Source organism: Coregonus clupeaformis, unplaced genomic scaffold, assembly GCF_020615455.1.
Source record: "Coregonus clupeaformis isolate EN_2021a unplaced genomic scaffold, ASM2061545v1 scaf2692, whole genome shotgun sequence".
NCBI classification, from domain to species: Eukaryota; Metazoa; Chordata; class Actinopteri; order Salmoniformes; family Salmonidae; genus Coregonus; species Coregonus clupeaformis.
This window is the reverse complement of record NW_025536146.1, coordinates 13,948-35,497: the sequence shown is the minus strand read 5'-3', so window position 1 is coordinate 35,497 and position 21,550 is coordinate 13,948. Positions and strand designations below refer to the sequence as shown.

Genomic DNA, 21,550 nt, shown 5'->3' with positions numbered 1-21,550 from the left:
CCAGTGCATAGATCCTTTTGAAACATTGCAGGGTTTGCTTGGTTAAGAATAATAAAAACAGCAACTATGTATACACTTGCAAACAAAACACTAGCTTTAAGAGTAGACTAGAAACTATCTGTGTATACCTGAAGTTCCTTGTACGAGTGTTGTCACGATACCAGAATTGTGCGTTTAGTATCACGATACTCAATACCACGGCAAAGAAAAGGCATATTAGCCAAAGTCACAGAATGGCACTTGATCCTGACAGATAAACTCAGCTAATGCGGTTCAATCTTTATGCATTGTTTGAGCTCAACATCACATTACATTATACTTTTTACGTTAACATTTGTCAGAGGCAGCCATGTATGCATTAATTAATCAATGATACAGTCAATTTGACTTTGTTTTTACCAATCTAACTACATCAAATAATTGTAATCATTTATTTGAATGGTAAATCGCTATGTAGCTTAGGCCTATTCAAAATACAGGTGAATGCATATTCAATAGTAGTGCATGCATGCATTGAGTTATTGAGCTTGTTTTGGCAGATTTCATGGGGCTACAGATGACAAACAGTCTGGTTACCTTCCATTTGGGACTTATTGTACTGATCAACAACATTTGCATAGAAGTAGCTTATTTTATAAAACTGCGCAATGTCTCTTTAACCAGTGATGACATCATTCAGGAGGAAAGACAGGGAGCCTTGATCCACGAGACACAATTGACAGAAGTACCGAAAGTAACAAAAATCCGATGAACAAACTGTTGTCTAATATCGGGGGAAAAAACTATTTTTCGGGTACACCGTGCAACACTACCGTGTACACAAGGTCCAAAGAGAATTTGGCTTCCGCTCTAGCCCAAAAAGAGACTGTATATACAGTTGGGAGAGGGTGGAGTAGGGGGCTGTTGCACTAGGTGCCCGTGGAGTAGTTGTTGTGGGGGGGGTAGGTGCCTTGCTCAAGGGAGCAATGGCACCTAGAATTTGATACCAGCAACCCTCCGATTGCAAGCTCACTTGCCGACAGATTCTTCCAGTCAAGACTCGGGATTGTAATTGGCAACACTACCTGCCGCCCTAAAATGTAACATGCATTGGCCGGGAATCGAACCCGGGCCTCCCGCGTGGCAGGCGAGAATTCTACCACTGAACCACCAATGCTTTGATAGCAATTTAAAGGGGGGTTCCCCGACTCAATGGAGTGACTAAACAAGTTGATGGAGTGACTGAACAATACAGAAGACTCCAATTATCAGAGAACAATCAAGCTCCATTGTGCCTGTTTTTCCTACCCTTCAATATTCTTCCCTCTTCTCTTCATTCCACTCTATGTTGCCAACTATTTAGCAGCAAAAAGTGCTATTGGCTGCTTGATCTGTCGCTAAAGTTGCTAGATTCCATCTTACCCTCCTCCCCTCTCCCCTTGTGCTTCTCTGCCTGTGTGTGCACCGTTGCTGTGACTATTGCACAGACAGCTGTGTGAAAAGTCCCCAAATGCTATAAAACGTTAGAGACAACTGGAAGGCAGCTTGATAGTAGCTGAATTTGTCATTAGGCTCTTTCACAAACAGTTGCTGGAGAAAACTGAAAACTTGCCAAATTGTTGCTAAATTGTTAACACTCGGCTCTAGATTCTATTTCTGTTCATTTCACCCCTCCTGTGATGTGAAGGATATGCAGGGGCACATGTGCAACGTTCAAACTATAGCCCATCTCAAGCATGGGTGGTTGAGTGGTAGAATTCTCGCCTGCCACGCAGGGCCCGGGTTCTATTCCCGACCAGTGCATAGATCCTTTTGAAACATTGCAGGGTTTGCTTGGTTAAGAATAATAAAAACAGCAACTATGTATACACTTGCAAACAAAACACTAGCTTTAAGAGTAGACTAGAAACTATCTGTGTATACCTGAAGTTCCTTGTACGAGTGTTGTCACGATACCAGAATTGTACGTTTAGTATCACGATACTCAATACCACGGCAAAGAAAAGGCATATTAGCCAAAGTCACAGAATGGCACTTGATCCTGACAGATAAACTCAGCTAATGCGGTTCAATCTTTATGCATTGTTTGAGCTCAACATCACATTACATTATACTTTTTTACGTTAACATTTGTCAGAGGCAGCCATGTATGCATTAATGAATCAATGATACAGTCAATTTGACTTTGTTTTTACCAATCTAACTACATCAAATAATTGTAATCATTTATTTGAATGGTAAATCGCTATGTAGCTTAGGCCTATTCAAAATACAGGTGAATGCATATTCAATAGTAGTGCATGCATGCATTGAGTTATTGAGCTTGTTTTGGCAGATTTCATGGGGCTACAGATGACAAACAGTCTGGTTACCTTCCATTTGGGACTTATTGTACTGATCAACAACATTTGCATAGAAGTAGCTTATTTTATAAAACTGCGCAATGTCTCTTTAACCAGTGATGACATCATTCAGGAGGAAAGACAGGGAGCCTTGATCCACGAGACACAATTGACAGAAGTACCGAAAGTAACAAAAATCCGATGAACAAACTGTTGTCTAATATCGGGGGAAAAAAAACTATTTTTCGGGTACACCGTGCAACACTACCGTGTACACAAGGTCCAAAGAGAATTTGGCTTCCGCTCTAGCCCAAAAAGAGACTGTATATACAGTTGGGAGAGGGTGGAGCAGGGGGCTGTTGCACTAGGTGCCCGTGGAGTAGTTGTTGTGGGGGGGGGTAGGTGCCTTGCTCAAGGGAGCAATGGCACCTAGAATTTGATACCAGCAACCCTCCGATTGCAAGCTCACTTGCCGACAGATTCTTCCAGTCAAGACTCGGGATTGTAATTGGCAACACTACCTGCCGCCCTAAAATGTAACATGCATTGGCCGGGAATCGAACCCGGGCCTCCCGCGTGGCAGGCGAGAATTCTACCACTGAACCACCAATGCTTTGATAGCAATTTAAAGGGGGTTCCCCGACTCAATGGAGTGACTAAACAAGTTGATGGAGTGACTGAACAATACAGAAGACTCCAATTATCAGAGAACAATCAAGCTCCATTGTGCCTGTTTTTCCTACCCTTCAATATTCTTCCCTCTTCTCTTCATTCCACTCTATGTTGCCAACTATTTAGCAGCAAAAAGTGCTATTGGCTGCTTGATCTGTCGCTAAAGTTGCTAGATTCCATCTTACCCTCCTCCCCTCTCCCCTTGTGCTTCTCTGCCTGTGTGTGCACCGTTGCTGTGACTATTGCACAGACAGCTGTGTGAAAAGTCCCCAAATGCTATAAAACGTTAGAGACAACTGGAAGGCAGCTTGATAGTAGCTGAATTTGTCATTAGGCTCTTTCACAAACAGTTGCTGGAGAAAACTGAAAACTTGCCAAATTCTTGCTAAATTGTTAACACTCGGCTCTAGATTCTATTTCTGTTCATTTCACCCCTCCTGTGATGTGAAGGATATGCAGGGGCACATGTGCAACGTTCAAACTATAGCCCATCTCAAGCATGGGTGGTTGAGTGGTAGAATTCTCGCCTGCCACGCAGGGCCCGGGTTCTATTCCCGACCAGTGCATGGATCCTTTTGAAACATTGCAGGGTTTGCTTGGTTAAGAATAATAAAAACAGCAACTATGTATACACTTGCAAACAAAACACTAGCTTTAAGAGTAGACTAGAAACTATCTGTGTATACCTGAAGTTCCTTGTACGAGTGTTGTCACGATACCAGAATTGTACGTTTAGTATCACGATACTCAATACCACGGCAAAGAAAAGGCATATTAGCCAAAGTCACAGAATGGCACTTGATCCTGACAGATAAACTCAGCTAATGCGGTTCAATCTTTATGCATTGTTTGAGCTCAACATCACATTACATTATACTTTTTTACGTTAACATTTGTCAGAGGCAGCCATGTATGCATTAATGAATCAATGATACAGTCAATTTGACTTTGTTTTTACCAATCTAACTACATCAAATAATTGTAATCATTTATTTGAATGGTAAATCGCTATGTAGCTTAGGCCTATTCAAAATACAGGTGAATGCATATTCAATAGTAGTGCATGCATGCATTGAGTTATTGAGCTTGTTTTGGCAGATTTCATGGGGCTACAGATGACAAACAGTCTGGTTACCTTCCATTTGGGACTTATTGTACTGATCAACAACATTTGCATAGAAGTAGCTTATTTTATAAAACTGCGCACTGTCTCTTTAACCAGTGATGACATCATTCAGGAGGAAAGACAGGGAGCCTTGATCCACGAGACACAATTGACAGAAGTACCGAAAGTAACAAAAATCCGATGAACAAACTGTTGTCTAATATCGGGGGAAAAAAAACTATTTTTCGGGTACACCGTGCAACACTACCGTGTACACAAGGTCCAAAGAGAATTTGGCTTCCGCTCTAGCCCAAAAAGAGACTGTATATACAGTTGGGAGAGGGTGGAGCAGGGGGCTGTTGCACTAGGTGCCCGTGGAGTAGTTGTTGTGGGGGGGGTAGGTGCCTTGCTCAAGGGAGCAATGGCACCTAGAATTTGATACCAGCAACCCTCCGATTGCAAGCTCACTTGCCGACAGATTCTTCCAGTCAAGACTCGGGATTGTAATTGGCAACACTACCTGCCGCCCTAAAATGTAACATGCATTGGCCGGGAATCGAACCCGGGCCTCCCGCGTGGCAGGCGAGAATTCTACCACTGAACCACCAATGCTTTGATAGCAATTTAAAGGGGGTTCCCCGACTCAATGGAGTGACTAAACAAGTTGATGGAGTGACTGAACAATACAGAAGACTCCAATTATCAGAGAACAATCAAGCTCCATTGTGCCTGTTTTTCCTACCCTTCAATATTCTTCCCTCTTCTCTTCATTCCACTCTATGTTGCCAACTATTTAGCAGCAAAAAGTGCTATTGGCTGCTTGATCTGTCGCTAAAGTTGCTAGATTCCATCTTACCCTCCTCCCCTCTCCCCTTGTGCTTCTCTGCCTGTGTGTGCACCGTTGCTGTGACTATTGCACAGACAGCTGTGTGAAAAGTCCCCAAATGCTATAAAACGTTAGAGACAACTGGAAGGCAGCTTGATAGTAGCTGAATTTGTCATTAGGCTCTTTCACAAACAGTTGCTGGAGAAAACTGAAAACTTGCCAAATTCTTGCTAAATTGTTAACACTCGGCTCTAGATTCTATTTCTGTTCATTTCACCCCTCCTGTGATGTGAAGGATATGCAGGGGCACATGTGCAACGTTCAAACTATAGCCCATCTCAAGCATGGGTGGTTGAGTGGTAGAATTCTCGCCTGCCACGCAGGGCCCGGGTTCTATTCCCGACCAGTGCATAGATCCTTTTGAAACATTGCAGGGTTTGCTTGGTTAAGAATAATAAAAACAGCAACTATGTATACACTTGCAAACAAAACACTAGCTTTAAGAGTAGACTAGAAACTATCTGTGTATACCTGAAGTTCCTTGTACGAGTGTTGTCACGATACCAGAATTGTACGTTTAGTATCACGATACTCAATACCACGGCAAAGAAAAGGCATATTAGCCAAAGTCACAGAATGGCACTTGATCCTGACAGATAAACTCAGCTAATGCGGTTCAATCTTTATGCATTGTTTGAGCTCAACATCACATTACATTATACTTTTTACGTTAACATTTGTCAGAGGCAGCCATGTATGCATTAATGAATCAATGATACAGTCAATTTGACTTTGTTTTTACCAATCTAACTACATCAAATAATTGTAATCATTTATTTGAATGGTAAATCGCTATGTAGCTTAGGCCTATTCAAAATACAGGTGAATGCATATTCAATAGTAGTGCATGCATGCATTGAGTTATTGAGCTTGTTTTGGCAGATTTCATGGGGCTACAGATGACAAACAGTCTGGTTACCTTCCATTTGGGACTTATTGTACTGATCAACAACATTTGCATAGAAGTAGCTTATTTTATAAAACTGCGCAATGTCTCTTTAACCAGTGATGACATCATTCAGGAGGAAAGACAGGGAGCCTTGATCCACGAGACACAATTGACAGAAGTACCGAAAGTAACAAAAATCCGATGAACAAACTGTTGTCTAATATCGGGGGAAAAAAACTATTTTTCGGGTACACCGTGCAACACTACCGTGTACACAAGGTCCAAAGAGAATTTGGCTTCCGCTCTAGCCCAAAAAGAGACTGTATATACAGTTGGGAGAGGGTGGAGCAGGGGGCTGTTGCACTAGGTGCCCGTGGAGTAGTTGTTGTGGGGGGGGTAGGTGCCTTGCTCAAGGGAGCAATGGCACCTAGAATTTGATACCAGCAACCCTCCGATTGCAAGCTCACTTGCCGACAGATTCTTCCAGTCAAGACTCGGGATTGTAATTGGCAACACTACCTGCCGCCCTAAAATGTAACATGCATTGGCCGGGAATCGAACCCGGGCCTCCCGCGTGGCAGGCGAGAATTCTACCACTGAACCACCAATGCTTTGATAGCAATTTAAAGGGGGGTTCCCCGACTCAATGGAGTGACTAAACAAGTTGATGGAGTGACTGAACAATACAGAAGACTCCAATTATCAGAGAACAATCAAGCTCCATTGTGCCTGTTTTTCCTACCCTTCAATATTCTTCCCTCTTCTCTTCATTCCACTCTATGTTGCCAACTATTTAGCAGCAAAAAGTGCTATTGGCTGCTTGATCTGTCGCTAAAGTTGCTAGATTCCATCTTACCCTCCTCCCCTCTCCCCTTGTGCTTCTCTGCCTGTGTGTGCACCGTTGCTGTGACTATTGCACAGACAGCTGTGTGAAAAGTCCCCAAATGCTATAAAACGTTAGAGACAACTGGAAGGCAGCTTGATAGTAGCTGAATTTGTCATTAGGCTCTTTCACAAACAGTTGCTGGAGAAAACTGAAAACTTGCCAAATTCTTGCTAAATTGTTAACACTCGGCTCTAGATTCTATTTCTGTTCATTTCACCCCTCCTGTGATGTGAAGGATATGCAGGGGCACATGTGCAACGTTCAAACTATAGCCCATCTCAAGCATGGGTGGTTGAGTGGTAGAATTCTCGCCTGCCACGCAGGGCCCGGGTTCTATTCCCGACCAGTGCATAGATCCTTTTGAAACATTGCAGGGTTTGCTTGGTTAAGAATAATAAAAACAGCAACTATGTATACACTTGCAAACAAAACACTAGCTTTAAGAGTAGACTAGAAACTATCTGTGTATACCTGAAGTTCCTTATGCGAGTGTTGTCACGATACCAGAATTGTACGTTTAGTATCACGATACTCAATACCACGGCAAAGAAAAGGCATATTAGCCAAAGTCACAGAATGGCACTTGATCCTGACAGATAAACTCAGCTAATGCGGTTCAATCTTTATGCATTGTTTGAGCTCAACATCACATTACATTATACTTTTTTACGTTAACATTTGTCAGAGGCAGCCATGTATGCATTAATTAATCAATGATACAGTCAATTTGACTTTGTTTTTACCAATCTAACTACATCAAATAATTGTAATCATTTATTTGAATGGTAAATCGCTATGTAGCTTAGGCCTATTCAAAATACAGGTGAATGCATATTCAATAGTAGTGCATGCATGCATTGAGTTATTGAGCTTGTTTTGGCAGATTTCATGGGGCTACAGATGACAAACAGTCTGGTTACCTTCCATTTGGGACTTATTGTACTGATCAACAACATTTGCATAGAAGTAGCTTATTTTATAAAACTGCGCAATGTCTCTTTAACCAGTGATGACATCATTCAGGAGGAAAGACAGGGAGCCTTGATCCACGAGACACAATTGACAGAAGTACCGAAAGTAACAAAAATCCGATGAACAAACTGTTGTCTAATATCGGGGGAAAAAAAACTATGTTTTCGGGTACACCGTGCAACACTACCGTGTACACAAGGTCCAAAGAGAATTTGGCTTCCGCTCTAGCCCAAAAAGAGACTGTATATACAGTTGGGAGAGGGTGGAGTAGGGGGCTGTTGCACTAGGTGCCCGTGGAGTAGTTGTTGTGGGGGGGTAGGTGCCTTGCTCAAGGGAGCAATGGCACCTAGAATTTGATACCAGCAACCCTCCGATTGCAAGCTCACTTGCCGACAGATTCTTCCAGTCAAGACTCGGGATTGTAATTGGCAACACTACCTGCCGCCCTAAAATGTAACATGCATTGGCCGGGAATCGAACCCGGGCCTCCCGCGTGGCAGGCGAGAATTCTACCACTGAACCACCAATGCTTTGATAGCAATTTAAAGGGGGGTTCCCCGACTCAATGGAGTGACTAAACAAGTTGATGGAGTGACTGAACAATACAGAAGACTCCAATTATCAGAGAACAATCAAGCTCCATTGTGCCTGTTTTTCCTACCCTTCAATATTCTTCCCTCTTCTCTTCATTCCACTCTATGTTGCCAACTATTTAGCAGCAAAAAGTGCTATTGGCTGCTTGATCTGTCGCTAAAGTTGCTAGATTCCATCTTACCCTCCTCCCCTCTCCCCTTGTGCTTCTCTGCCTGTGTGTGCACCGTTGCTGTGACTATTGCACAGACAGCTGTGTGAAAAGTCCCCAAATGCTATAAAACGTTAGAGACAACTGGAAGGCAGCTTGATAGTAGCTGAATTTGTCATTAGGCTCTTTCACAAACAGTTGCTGGAGAAAACTGAAAACTTGCCAAATTCTTGCTAAATTGTTAACACTCGGCTCTAGATTCTATTTCTGTTCATTTCACCCCTCCTGTGATGTGAAGGATATGCAGGGGCACATGTGCAACGTTCAAACTATAGCCCATCTCAAGCATGGGTGGTTGAGTGGTAGAATTCTCGCCTGCCACGCAGGGCCCGGGTTCTATTCCCGACCAGTGCATAGATCCTTTTGAAACATTGCAGGGTTTGCTTGGTTAAGAATAATAAAAACAGCAACTATGTATACACTTGCAAACAAAACACTAGCTTTAAGAGTAGACTAGAAACTATCTGTGTATACCTGAAGTTCCTTGTACGAGTGTTGTCACGATACCAGAATTGTACGTTTAGTATCACGATACTCAATACCACGGCAAAGAAAAGGCATATTAGCCAAAGTCACAGAATGGCACTTGATCCTGACAGATAAACTCAGCTAATGCGGTTCAATCTTTATGCATTGTTTGAGCTCAACATCACATTACATTATACTTTTTACGTTAACATTTGTCAGAGGCAGCCATGTATGCATTAATGAATCAATGATACAGTCAATTTGACTTTGTTTTTACCAATCTAACTACATCAAATAATTGTAATCATTTATTTGAATGGTAAATCGCTATGTAGCTTAGGCCTATTCAAAATACAGGTGAATGCATATTCAATAGTAGTGCATGCATGCATTGAGTTATTGAGCTTGTTTTGGCAGATTTCATGGGGCTACAGATGACAAACAGTCTGGTTACCTTCCATTTGGGACTTATTGTACTGATCAACAACATTTGCATAGAAGTAGCTTATTTTATAAAACTGCGCAATGTCTCTTTAACCAGTGATGACATCATTCAGGAGGAAAGACAGGGAGCCTTGATCCACGAGACACAATTGACAGAAGTACCGAAAGTAACAAAAATCCGATGAACAAACTGTTGTCTAATATCGGGGGAAAAAAACTATTTTTCGGGTACACCGTGCAACACTACCGTGTACACAAGGTCCAAAGAGAATTTGGCTTCCGCTCTAGCCCAAAAAGAGACTGTATATACAGTTGGGAGAGGGTGGAGCAGGGGGCTGTTGCACTAGGTGCCCGTGGAGTAGTTGTTGTGGGGGGGGGTAGGTGCCTTGCTCAAGGGAGCAATGGCACCTAGAATTTGATACCAGCAACCCTCCGATTGCAAGCTCACTTGCCGACAGATTCTTCCAGTCAAGACTCGGGATTGTAATTGGCAACACTACCTGCCGCCCTAAAATGTAACATGCATTGGCCGGGAATCGAACCCGGGCCTCCCGCGTGGCAGGCGAGAATTCTACCACTGAACCACCAATGCTTTGATAGCAATTTAAAGGGGGGTTCCCCGACTCAATGGAGTGACTAAACAAGTTGATGGAGTGACTGAACAATACAGAAGACTCCAATTATCAGAGAACAATCAAGCTCCATTGTGCCTGTTTTTCCTACCCTTCAATATTCTTCCCTCTTCTCTTCATTCCACTCTATGTTGCCAACTATTTAGCAGCAAAAAGTGCTATTGGCTGCTTGATCTGTCGCTAAAGTTGCTAGATTCCATCTTACCCTCCTCCCCTCTCCCCTTGTGCTTCTCTGCCTGTGTGTGCACCGTTGCTGTGACTATTGCACAGACAGCTGTGTGAAAAGTCCCCAAATGCTATAAAACGTTAGAGACAACTGGAAGGCAGCTTGATAGTAGCTGAATTTGTCATTAGGCTCTTTCACAAACAGTTGCTGGAGAAAACTGAAAACTTGCCAAATTGTTGCTAAATTGTTAACACTCGGCTCTAGATTCTTTTTCTGTTCATTTCACCCCTCCTGTGATGTGAAGGATATGCAGGGGCACATGTGCAACGTTCAAACTATAGCCCATCTCAAGCATGGGTGGTTGAGTGGTAGAATTCTCGCCTGCCACGCAGGGCCCGGGTTCTATTCCCGACCAGTGCATGGATCCTTTTGAAACATTGCAGGGTTTGCTTGGTTAAGAATAATAAAAACAGCAACTATGTATACACTTGCAAACAAAACACTAGCTTTAAGAGTAGACTAGAAACTATCTGTGTATACCTGAAGTTCCTTGTGCGAGTGTTGTCACGATACCAGAATTGTACGTTTAGTATCACGATACTCAATACCACGGCAAAGAAAAGGCATATTAGCCAAAGTCACAGAATGGCACTTGATCCTGACAGATAAACTCAGCTAATGCGGTTCAATCTTTATGCATTGTTTGAGCTCAACATCACATTACATTATACTTTTTTACGTTAACATTTGTCAGAGGCAGCCATGTATGCATTAATTAATCAATGATACAGTCAATTTGACTTTGTTTTTACCAATCTAACTACATCAAATAATTGTAATCATTTATTTGAATGGTAAATCGCTATGTAGCTTAGGCCTATTCAAAATACAGGTGAATGCATATTCAATAGTAGTGCATGCATGCATTGAGTTATTGAGCTTGTTTTGGCAGATTTCATGGGGCTACAGATGACAAACAGTCTGGTTACCTTCCATTTGGGACTTATTGTACTGATCAACAACATTTGCATAGAAGTAGCTTATTTTATAAAACTGCGCACTGTCTCTTTAACCAGTGATGACATCATTCAGGAGGAAAGACAGGGAGCCTTGATCCACGAGACACAATTGACAGAAGTACCGAAAGTAACAAAAATCCGATGAACAAACTGTTGTCTAATATCGGGGGAAAAAAACTATTTTTCGGGTACACCGTGCAACACTACCGTGTACACAAGGTCCAAAGAGAATTTGGCTTCCGCTCTAGCCCAAAAAGAGACTGTATATACAGTTGGGAGAGGGTGGAGTAGGGGGCTGTTGCACTAGGTGCCCGTGGAGTAGTTGTTGTGGGGGGGGTAGGTGCCTTGCTCAAGGGAGCAATGGCACCTAGAATTTGATACCAGCAACCCTCCGATTGCAAGCTCACTTGCCGACAGATTCTTCCAGTCAAGACTCGGGATTGTAATTGGCAACACTACCTGCCGCCCTAAAATGTAACATGCATTGGCCGGGAATCGAACCCGGGCCTCCCGCGTGGCAGGCGAGAATTCTACCACTGAACCACCAATGCTTTGATAGCAATTTAAAGGGGGTTCCCCGACTCAATGGAGTGACTAAACAAGTTGATGGAGTGACTGAACAATACAGAAGACTCCAATTATCAGAGAACAATCAAGCTCCATTGTGCCTGTTTTTCCTACCCTTCAATATTCTTCCCTCTTCTCTTCATTCCACTCTATGTTGCCAACTATTTAGCAGCAAAAAGTGCTATTGGCTGCTTGATCTGTCGCTAAAGTTGCTAGATTCCATCTTACCCTCCTCCCCTCTCCCCTTGTGCTTCTCTGCCTGTGTGTGCACCGTTGCTGTGACTATTGCACAGACAGCTGTGTGAAAAGTCCCCAAATGCTATAAAACGTTAGAGACAACTGGAAGGCAGCTTGATAGTAGCTGAATTTGTCATTAGGCTCTTTCACAAACAGTTGCTGGAGAAAACTGAAAACTTGCCAAATTCTTGCTAAATTGTTAACACTCGGCTCTAGATTCTATTTCTGTTCATTTCACCCCTCCTGTGATGTGAAGGATATGCAGGGGCACATGTGCAACGTTCAAACTATAGCCCATCTCAAGCATGGGTGGTTGAGTGGTAGAATTCTCGCCTGCCACGCAGGGCCCGGGTTCTATTCCCGACCAGTGCATAGATCCTTTTGAAACATTGCAGGGTTTGCTTGGTTAAGAATAATAAAAACAGCAACTATGTATACACTTGCAAACAAAACACTAGCTTTAAGAGTAGACTAGAAACTATCTGTGTATACCTGAAGTTCCTTGTACGAGTGTTGTCACGATACCAGAATTGTACGTTTAGTATCACGATACTCAATACCACGGCAAAGAAAAGGCATATTAGCCAAAGTCACAGAATGGCACTTGATCCTGACAGATAAACTCAGCTAATGCGGTTCAATCTTTATGCATTGTTTGAGCTCAACATCACATTACATTATACTTTTTTACGTTAACATTTGTCAGAGGCAGCCATGTATGCATTAATGAATCAATGATACAGTCAATTTGACTTTGTTTTTACCAATCTAACTACATCAAATAATTGTAATCATTTATTTGAATGGTAAATCGCTATGTAGCTTAGGCCTATTCAAAATACAGGTGAATGCATATTCAATAGTAGTGCATGCATGCATTGAGTTATTGAGCTTGTTTTGGCAGATTTCATGGGGCTACAGATGACAAACAGTCTGGTTACCTTCCATTTGGGACTTATTGTACTGATCAACAACATTTGCATAGAAGTAGCTTATTTTATAAAACTGCGCAATGTCTCTTTAACCAGTGATGACATCATTCAGGAGGAAAGACAGGGAGCCTTGATCCACGAGACACAATTGACAGAAGTACCGAAAGTAACAAAAATCCGATGAACAAACTGTTGTCTAATATCGGGGGAAAAAAACTATTTTTCGGGTACACCGTGCAACACTACCGTGTACACAAGGTCCAAAGAGAATTTGGCTTCCGCTCTAGCCCAAAAAGAGACTGTATATACAGTTGGGAGAGGGTGGAGCAGGGGGCTGTTGCACTAGGTGCCCGTGGAGTAGTTGTTGTGGGGGGGTAGGTGCCTTGCTCAAGGGAGCAATGGCACCTACAATTTGATACCAGCAACCCTCCGATTGCAAGCTCACTTGCCGACAGATTCTTCCAGTCAAGACTCGGGATTGTAATTGGCAACACTACCTGCCGCCCTAAAATGTAACATGCATTGGCCGGGAATCGAACCCGGGCCTCCCGCGTGGCAGGCGAGAATTCTACCACTGAACCACCAATGCTTTGATAGCAATTTAAAGGGGGTTCCCCGACTCAATGGAGTGACTAAACAAGTTGATGGAGTGACTGAACAATACAGAAGACTCCAATTATCAGAGAACAATCAAGCTCCATTGTGCCTGTTTTTCCTACCCTTCAATATTCTTCCCTCTTCTCTTCATTCCACTCTATGTTGCCAACTATTTAGCAGCAAAAAGTGCTATTGGCTGCTTGATCTGTCGCTAAAGTTGCTAGATTCCATCTTACCCTCCTCCCCTCTCCCCTTGTGCTTCTCTGCCTGTGTGTGCACCGTTGCTGTGACTATTGCACAGACAGCTGTGTGAAAAGTCCCCAAATGCTATAAAACGTTAGAGACAACTGGAAGGCAGCTTGATAGTAGCTGAATTTGTCATTAGGCTCTTTCACAAACAGTTGCTGGAGAAAACTGAAAACTTGCCAAATTCTTGCTAAATTGTTAACACTCGGCTCTAGATTCTTTTTCTGTTCATTTCACCCCTCCTGTGATGTGAAGGATATGCAGGGGCACATGTGCAACGTTCAAACTATAGCCCATCTCAAGCATGGGTGGTTGAGTGGTAGAATTCTCGCCTGCCACGCAGGGCCCGGGTTCTATTCCCGACCAGTGCATGGATCCTTTTGAAACATTGCAGGGTTTGCTTGGTTAAGAATAATAAAAACAGCAACTATGTATACACTTGCAAACAAAACACTAGCTTTAAGAGTAGACTAGAAACTATCTGTGTATACCTGAAGTTCCTTGTACGAGTGTTGTCACGATACCAGAATTGTACGTTTAGTATCACGATACTCAATACCACGGCAAAGAAAAGGCATATTAGCCAAAGTCACAGAATGGCACTTGATCCTGACAGATAAACTCAGCTAATGCGGTTCAATCTTTATGCATTGTTTGAGCTCAACATCACATTACATTATACTTTTTTACGTTAACATTTGTCAGAGGCAGCCATGTATGCATTAATTAATCAATGATACAGTCAATTTGACTTTGTTTTTACCAATCTAACTACATCAAATAATTGTAATCATTTATTTGAATGGTAAATCGCTATGTAGCTTAGGCCTATTCAAAATACAGGTGAATGCATATTCAATAGTAGTGCATGCATGCATTGAGTTATTGAGCTTGTTTTGGCAGATTTCATGGGGCTACAGATGACAAACAGTCTGGTTACCTTCCATTTGGGACTTATTGTACTGATCAACAACATTTGCATAGAAGTAGCTTATTTTATAAAACTGCGCACTGTCTCTTTAACCAGTGATGACATCATTCAGGAGGAAAGACAGGGAGCCTTGATCCACGAGACACAATTGACAGAAGTACCGAAAGTAACAAAAATCCGATGAACAAACTGTTGTCTAATATCGGGGGAAAAAAACTATGTTTCGGGTACACCGTGCAACACTACCGTGTACACAAGGTCCAAAGAGAATTTGGCTTCCGCTCTAGCCCAAAAAGAGACTGTATATACAGTTGGGAGAGGGTGGAGTAGGGGGCTGTTGCACTAGGTGCCCGTGGAGTAGTTGTTGTGGGGGGGTAGGTGCCTTGCTCAAGGGAGCAATGGCACCTAGAATTTGATACCAGCAACCCTCCGATTGCAAGCTCACTTGCCGACAGATTCTTCCAGTCAAGACTCGGGATTGTAATTGGCAACACTACCTGCCGCCCTAAAATGTAACATGCATTGGCCGGGAATCGAACCCGGGCCTCCCGCGTGGCAGGCGAGAATTCTACCACTGAACCACCAATGCTTTGATAGCAATTTAAAGGGGGTTCCCCGACTCAATGGAGTGACTAAACAAGTTGATGGAGTGACTGAACAATACAGAAGACTCCAATTATCAGAGAACAATCAAGCTCCATTGTGCCTGTTTTTCCTACCCTTCAATATTCTTCCCTCTTCTCTTCATTCCACTCTATGTTGCCAACTATTTAGCAGCAAAAAGTGCTATTGGCTGCTTGATCTGTCGCTAAAGTTGCTAGATTCCATCTTACCCTCCTCCCCTCTCCCCTTGTGCTTCTCTGCCTGTGTGTGCACCGTTGCTGTGACTATTGCACAGACAGCTGTGTGAAAAGTCCCCAAATGCTATAAAACGTTAGAGACAACTGGAAGGCAGCTTGATAGTAGCTGAATTTGTCATTAGGCTCTTTCACAAACAGTTGCTGGAGAAAACTGAAAACTTGCCAAATTCTTGCTAAATTGTTAACACTCGGCTCTAGATTCTATTTCTGTTCATTTCACCCCTCCTGTGATGTGAAGGATATGCAGGGGCACATGTGCAACGTTCAAACTATAGCCCATCTCAAGCATGGGTGGTTGAGTGGTAGAATTCTCGCCTGCCACGCAGGGCCCGGGTTCTATTCCCGACCAGTGCATAGATCCTTTTGAAACATTGCAGGGTTTGCTTGGTTAAGAATAATAAAAACAGCAACTATGTATACACTTGCAAACAAAACACTAGCTTTAAGAGTAGACTAGAAACTATCTGTGTATACCTGAAGTTCCTTGTACGAGTGTTGTCACGATACCAGAATTGTACGTTTAGTATCACGATACTCAATACCACGGCAAAGAAAAGGCATATTAGCCAAAGTCACAGAATGGCACTTGATCCTGACAGATAAACTCAGCTAATGCGGTTCAATCTTTATGCATTGTTTGAGCTCAACATCACATTACATTATACTTTTTTACGTTAACATTTGTCAGAGGCAGCCATGTATGCATTAATGAATCAATGATACAGTCAATTTGACTTTGTTTTTACCAATCTAACTACATCAAATAATTGTAATCATTTATTTGAATGGTAAATCGCTATGTAGCTTAGGCCTATTCAAAATACAGGTGAATGCATATTCAATAGTAGTGCATGCATGCATTGAGTTATTGAGCTTGTTTTGGCAGATTTCATGGGGCTACAGATGACAAACAGTCTGGTTACCTTCCATTTGGGACTTATTGTACTGATCAACAACATTTGCATAGAAGTAGCTTATTTTATAAAACTGCGCAATGTCTCTTTAACCAGTGATGACATCATTCAGGAGGAAAGACAGGGAGCCTTGATCCACGAGACACAATTGACAGAAGTACCGAAAGTAACAAAAATCCGATGAACAAACTGTTCTAATATCGGGGAAAAAAAACTATTTTTCGGGTACACCGTGCAACACTACCGTGTACACAAGGTCCAAAGAGAATTTGGCTTCCGCTCTAGCCCAAAAAGAGACTGTATATACAGTTGGGAGAGGGTGGAGCAGGGGGCTGTTGCACTAGGTGCCCGTGGAGTAGTTGTTGTGGGGGGGTAGGTGCCTTGCTCAAGGGAGCAATGGCACCTAGAATTTGATACCAGCAACCCTCCGATTGCAAGCTCACTTGCCGACAGATTCTTCCAGTCAAGACTCGGGATTGTAATTGGCAACACTACCTGCCGCCCTAAAATGTAACATGCATTGGCCGGGAATCGAACACAGGCCTCCCGCGTGGCAGGCGAGAATTCTACCACTGAACCACCAATGCTTTGATAGCAATTTAAAGGGGGTTCCCCGACTCAATGGAGTGACTAAACAAGTTGATGGAGTGACTGAACAATACAGAAGACTCCAATTATCAGAGAACAATCAAGCTCCATTGTGCCTGTTTTTCCTACTGTCAATGTTGCGTCAATTCAAATCTGGCATTAGGAACAAAAGAGGTCAAGACGACTTCTAAGTTATACTAGTTATTTTAATTAATGCAAAAACCTTCAATGGTAAATATGATGTTTCGTATATACGGGCTCTCTGAGATGCCTCGCAGGACACCCCAGAGAACTAACACATTGTTTTCAGAAACAATACCCAAATACCCTGACAGAAAGTTTCCCACTTCTCTGCTGGCCAATTAGAGTAAAGACTTGAGCGTGGTTTAAAGTTTCTCAGCCAATCCTAGGTTCATGGGGTTGGTCTCATCTCCTCGGCGCCATTTGTTGCACACTACAGCCAGGCACAAGATTATCATAACATTCTATCATAGTGAGAAGAGCCAGCTCCCTTAGACATCATTCCTATGTCAAAGGAAGACTTACAGCTCATAAAGAACCATTATAGACTAGCATTTGAAGACACAATCCTTATCTTATTTTACACACTAAAACAGACCTTCACATCAATCACAGCCTCCCCAGGTGTCACAACCTACATTAGCCCAGTCAAGAATGCACTCCTTCTAAGTTAGTCATCCCATCACTCTAAGAGAATAATAAATCCCTAATAGTCCCCCTTTTCACACCTAATAAGGTGTGATTCAAAAAATAAGAAAACACAGATTGTCATTCATTATAATACAATACAAACAAAAAATCACACTTTTATTAATAGGCCATAATGTTACTAAAAATGCAAACCCTCAGTTCATCTACACCCCACTTGCAAATTGTTACCAGTCACCAAGGAACTTCAAACCATCACATAAGAAAAGACAAACATTCACATGGTTAACTTGATTAATAAAGCATAAAACACAGGATTAATAGAACACAAAACATAAGACTATTAAAACATAAAACACAAACAGAGAAGTATATTTTGGCCCCCTTTAGACACCCTCTAGTGTCACTCCACCAAGCCTGGTAGGTCATATCCTCAATTCCTTGGTTGGAGTCCAGGATTGGGCCTTATCTCACCATCTGTGGGAAATCACCTTCTCCATCTCCTTTCTCACCAAACCTCAGACACAGGAAATAAGACAACATCCACAAAGAACAAGTATACCCATAGAAGCTATAACTTCACCCAGAATAGTTACAACAATAGTTTTCCATTTATCAAATATGTTATCAATCCAACCTTTTATGGAGCTATCAATACCAGAGTTCTCAGATAGTTTGTTTGTCAGCGTAGTTACTCCCATGAAGCTCTTTTGTCACTGACTCGTCCGGTGCTATATTGTTTGAGGATGAAAATACAGCACATAGATCCAAACAGAACACAAACTCCGCCCCTCTCAGCCAAAAGCATATCTAACGCTATTCTATTCTGCTTTGTCATTAAGATAGTTGCCACTGTTTGCTCATCTAATCCCTTTATTGCATCACAAGTGTGGTTTATAAATCTTTGCTGGTTATAGTAAATATAATTTATCCAATCTATGTTTTTATTAATTGTTGACCAACAAAAATACTTGATTCAAACTCAACTGCGGTCTGATTCCTAGCTTTGAATTGTTCTGGAACCTCTCGAGTTACTCCTATCCCATCAAAGGATCCTTTCATCAAAGGATCCCAGGAGGAGGTCCTACTTTCTATTTGACAACTCACCAGTCTCTGACACGTTTGTTTGTTTACATATGTAGTTGAGTTCACAATCAGTTATCACCACACAACCATCAGATGTCAGCACGGGCCTGGTTTTAGTTCCTACAATCCTCTGTCTGCAACAAAGAGGAGATTAGTCATGTTCTCTTTCAGTTGTGATATTCTCTGTGTAGGAGCAGAGCTAAGATGCCCTACTATGTATCCTATCTTACTAGTCCTAGAAAAAGAATTACAATCCCCTGAGACTTCAAACGTAGGCAACCTAGGTCGGAATGAGTTTGTTATCGGGGGATACAGATAGTTCAAGTTACTACAAGACTCTTTCACCACATTCCCAGGTGGTTTGCATGGGGATAAACCTGTTTTTGCGTACTTCAGACTTTCAGACAGTACCTACCCTTCTATGGGTCGCACTGCCATTTCTGGTAATTCCCTACCCTCACAACACTACACCTGTCCCCAAACTGTGTATGGAGATTTACATATCCCCCACGCTCTCGATATGAGCAACTACATAGTCCCAGGATGTACACGACGACACACATATAGTGATGTCCTCCCCTAAAGTCCCTAATCTTCCCCTTTTCCTACGTCTAGCTGTCTCCTATGCCTTCATAGACTGTGCTCAGGTATTATTCTATCAACTTGTTTTAGGTTAACTACTACTTTCGGCTGATCAGAAGGGTTTGAGTGTGTTAGGAATATGGCCCCCACAATCAGACAGCTACCTACCGTCAGGAAACCTGTGAATCCCCACCCTTGCCCTGAGAACATGTCAGATGCCAGAGGCCAACCCATTGCTTCACCTTCTATCGAACTCACACAGGGATGATCAGACAGGGTAAGGGAATCTTCGTTAAGGAGCCAACCCCCGGACCCTTGTGGCGATCGGATCTTTCTCCTAACTCTGTGTTTGTTCGTCAGGTGTAGCTGGGTTTACCTTTTTGCAGTGTGTGACATGCACCCAGATTGATCTAATAGGACTTGATAGGGCCCTTCCCAACAGGCCTGCTTCCAGTTTTTCTTCTTTTTAGGGACTGGATCCACACCCAGTCTCCTGGTTAGATAGAGTGGGTCACCTTCTCCTTTAGTTCACCTGTGGGGCACAAAACCTCTGACATACGGGTGTGGTTAATAAACTATCTTCACACATACATGTTGAGCTCTCAATTTCTATTGTTGTTTATTTTTTTATTTTATTTTTATTTAATCCTATCATTATTATTTAATCCTATCATTATTATTTAATCCTATCATTCCCCCTTTTTGACACATGATTTGCCCATGTGTCAATATTACCACCTTTCTAAACCATTTCTTATGTAATTTATCATCCTATTGCCATGCCTGTCCTTTTTTAGATTATCTTTTGCTCCTTTATTGCTCCTCCCACTTCCTTTGTCTTTTATGGAAGCTAAATTCAACTTTCATCCAGTTCAGAATCAATTAGTAATCCAATCAATCAATCTCTTATCTTATAAAAACACTTATGTTTAGTTCAAACTCTGTTCTACCCAGGCTCTCCCGGGCTTGACCTGAAGACTAATTGTTGGACATGACAAGTCTATTTTTTAAGTCACCTAAGTCTTCTGTCTAGCAACAAAGAATAAAAATCTCTATGTTCATGATTAACCCAGTTATATCTAATAGCCCACCAAAAAACTTCATCTTTAAATCACTACCAATGTCATATCCCTTGTTACTCTCTACCATTTGGATAACATCCCTGATGTATGTATGCCTCCTTAGAGTTCCAAATTACTTTACCATGGGCTACCATTGCCTTCCCATAGATAAGATCACTTAATTTACCCGTATGCAGTACATAATGGAGTACGCAAACTTTACAGCACTTTATCATTACCAATAAGCTCATCATTTGTTTTTATTTTAACGGTTTTGGCATTTAAATATAGCAGTTTTCCTGGATGAATTTAACATTCGCCCCTCCTGTGTTATAGTGTGTCCTAGGTAAATGACCTCGATCTACCAAAGTTTAAGTTTCTTTCTGCTCACTTTGTGTCCCTGTTCTTCCAGGAAGGTTAACAATTGGATTGTATCCCTCTTACATCCCTCCTGAGTGGGATTAGCCAATAGAATATCATCTATATAAACTAACATTTTCATCCTTCCCTATGTTCAAACTTTCCCAAATTATTAGTTATAGCCTGGTCTAAGATTGTAAGACTTTCTGAGTAGCCTTGAGGTATCCTAGCCTAAGTCCATTTCCTTCCCTGAAAAGTAAAGCCAAACCACCCCTGACTATCCGGATGAACTTGGATGCTAAAGAAAGCATTAGCTAAATCTATCACTGTAAAATAGGAGTTCTCTGGTTTCAATTGGTTCAGCATTGTATGTGGATCTGTACACATTGAACTCTGGGAATGATATTTCCATTAAACTAACTGTAAGTCCATGACCATCCTCCAGTCGGCGCTAGGTGCCTCCTTTCTAACAGGAAATATTGGAGAGTTTCATTGTACCTCATCTCCAGGAATTATCACCCCTCCCTTAAGTAAATGCTCAAATGTAGGTGTTATCCCTTTTATTGCTTCTGGTTTCATAGTATATTGCTTTTGGTATGGTCTATTATCGAATCGAGGAATCACTTGTACTGGAGCTACCCCCTTTATTAGTCCTACA

General features: G+C 42.1%; 10 non-coding genes across 10 annotated transcripts; all 10 read right to left on the bottom strand.

Annotated features, from left to right (window-relative positions):
• Positions 1–1,085: 1,085 nt before the first annotated feature.
• On the bottom strand, positions 1,086–1,156 carry trnag-gcc. Its single transcript has one exon. It is a non-coding gene; the product is annotated as a tRNA-Gly (tRNA).
• Positions 1,157–2,863: 1,707 nt separating this feature from the next.
• On the bottom strand, positions 2,864–2,934 carry trnag-gcc. Its single transcript has one exon. It is a non-coding gene; the product is annotated as a tRNA-Gly (tRNA).
• A 1,705-nt stretch (positions 2,935–4,639) lies between these two features.
• Positions 4,640–4,710, bottom strand: trnag-gcc. The gene has a single exon. It is a non-coding gene; the product is annotated as a tRNA-Gly (tRNA).
• A 1,703-nt stretch (positions 4,711–6,413) lies between these two features.
• Positions 6,414–6,484, bottom strand: trnag-gcc. Its single transcript has one exon. It is a non-coding gene; the product is annotated as a tRNA-Gly (tRNA).
• Positions 6,485–8,190: 1,706 nt separating this feature from the next.
• On the bottom strand, positions 8,191–8,261 carry trnag-gcc. Its single transcript has one exon. It is a non-coding gene; the product is annotated as a tRNA-Gly (tRNA).
• A 1,705-nt stretch (positions 8,262–9,966) lies between these two features.
• On the bottom strand, positions 9,967–10,037 carry trnag-gcc. Its single transcript has one exon. It is a non-coding gene; the product is annotated as a tRNA-Gly (tRNA).
• Positions 10,038–11,742: 1,705 nt separating this feature from the next.
• On the bottom strand, positions 11,743–11,813 carry trnag-gcc. Its single transcript has one exon. It is a non-coding gene; the product is annotated as a tRNA-Gly (tRNA).
• Positions 11,814–13,516: 1,703 nt separating this feature from the next.
• On the bottom strand, positions 13,517–13,587 carry trnag-gcc. The gene has a single exon. It is a non-coding gene; the product is annotated as a tRNA-Gly (tRNA).
• Positions 13,588–15,290: 1,703 nt separating this feature from the next.
• trnag-gcc lies at positions 15,291–15,361 on the bottom strand. Its single transcript has one exon. It is a non-coding gene; the product is annotated as a tRNA-Gly (tRNA).
• A 1,701-nt stretch (positions 15,362–17,062) lies between these two features.
• Positions 17,063–17,133, bottom strand: trnag-gcc. The gene has a single exon. It is a non-coding gene; the product is annotated as a tRNA-Gly (tRNA).
• Positions 17,134–21,550: the final 4,417 nt, after the last annotated feature.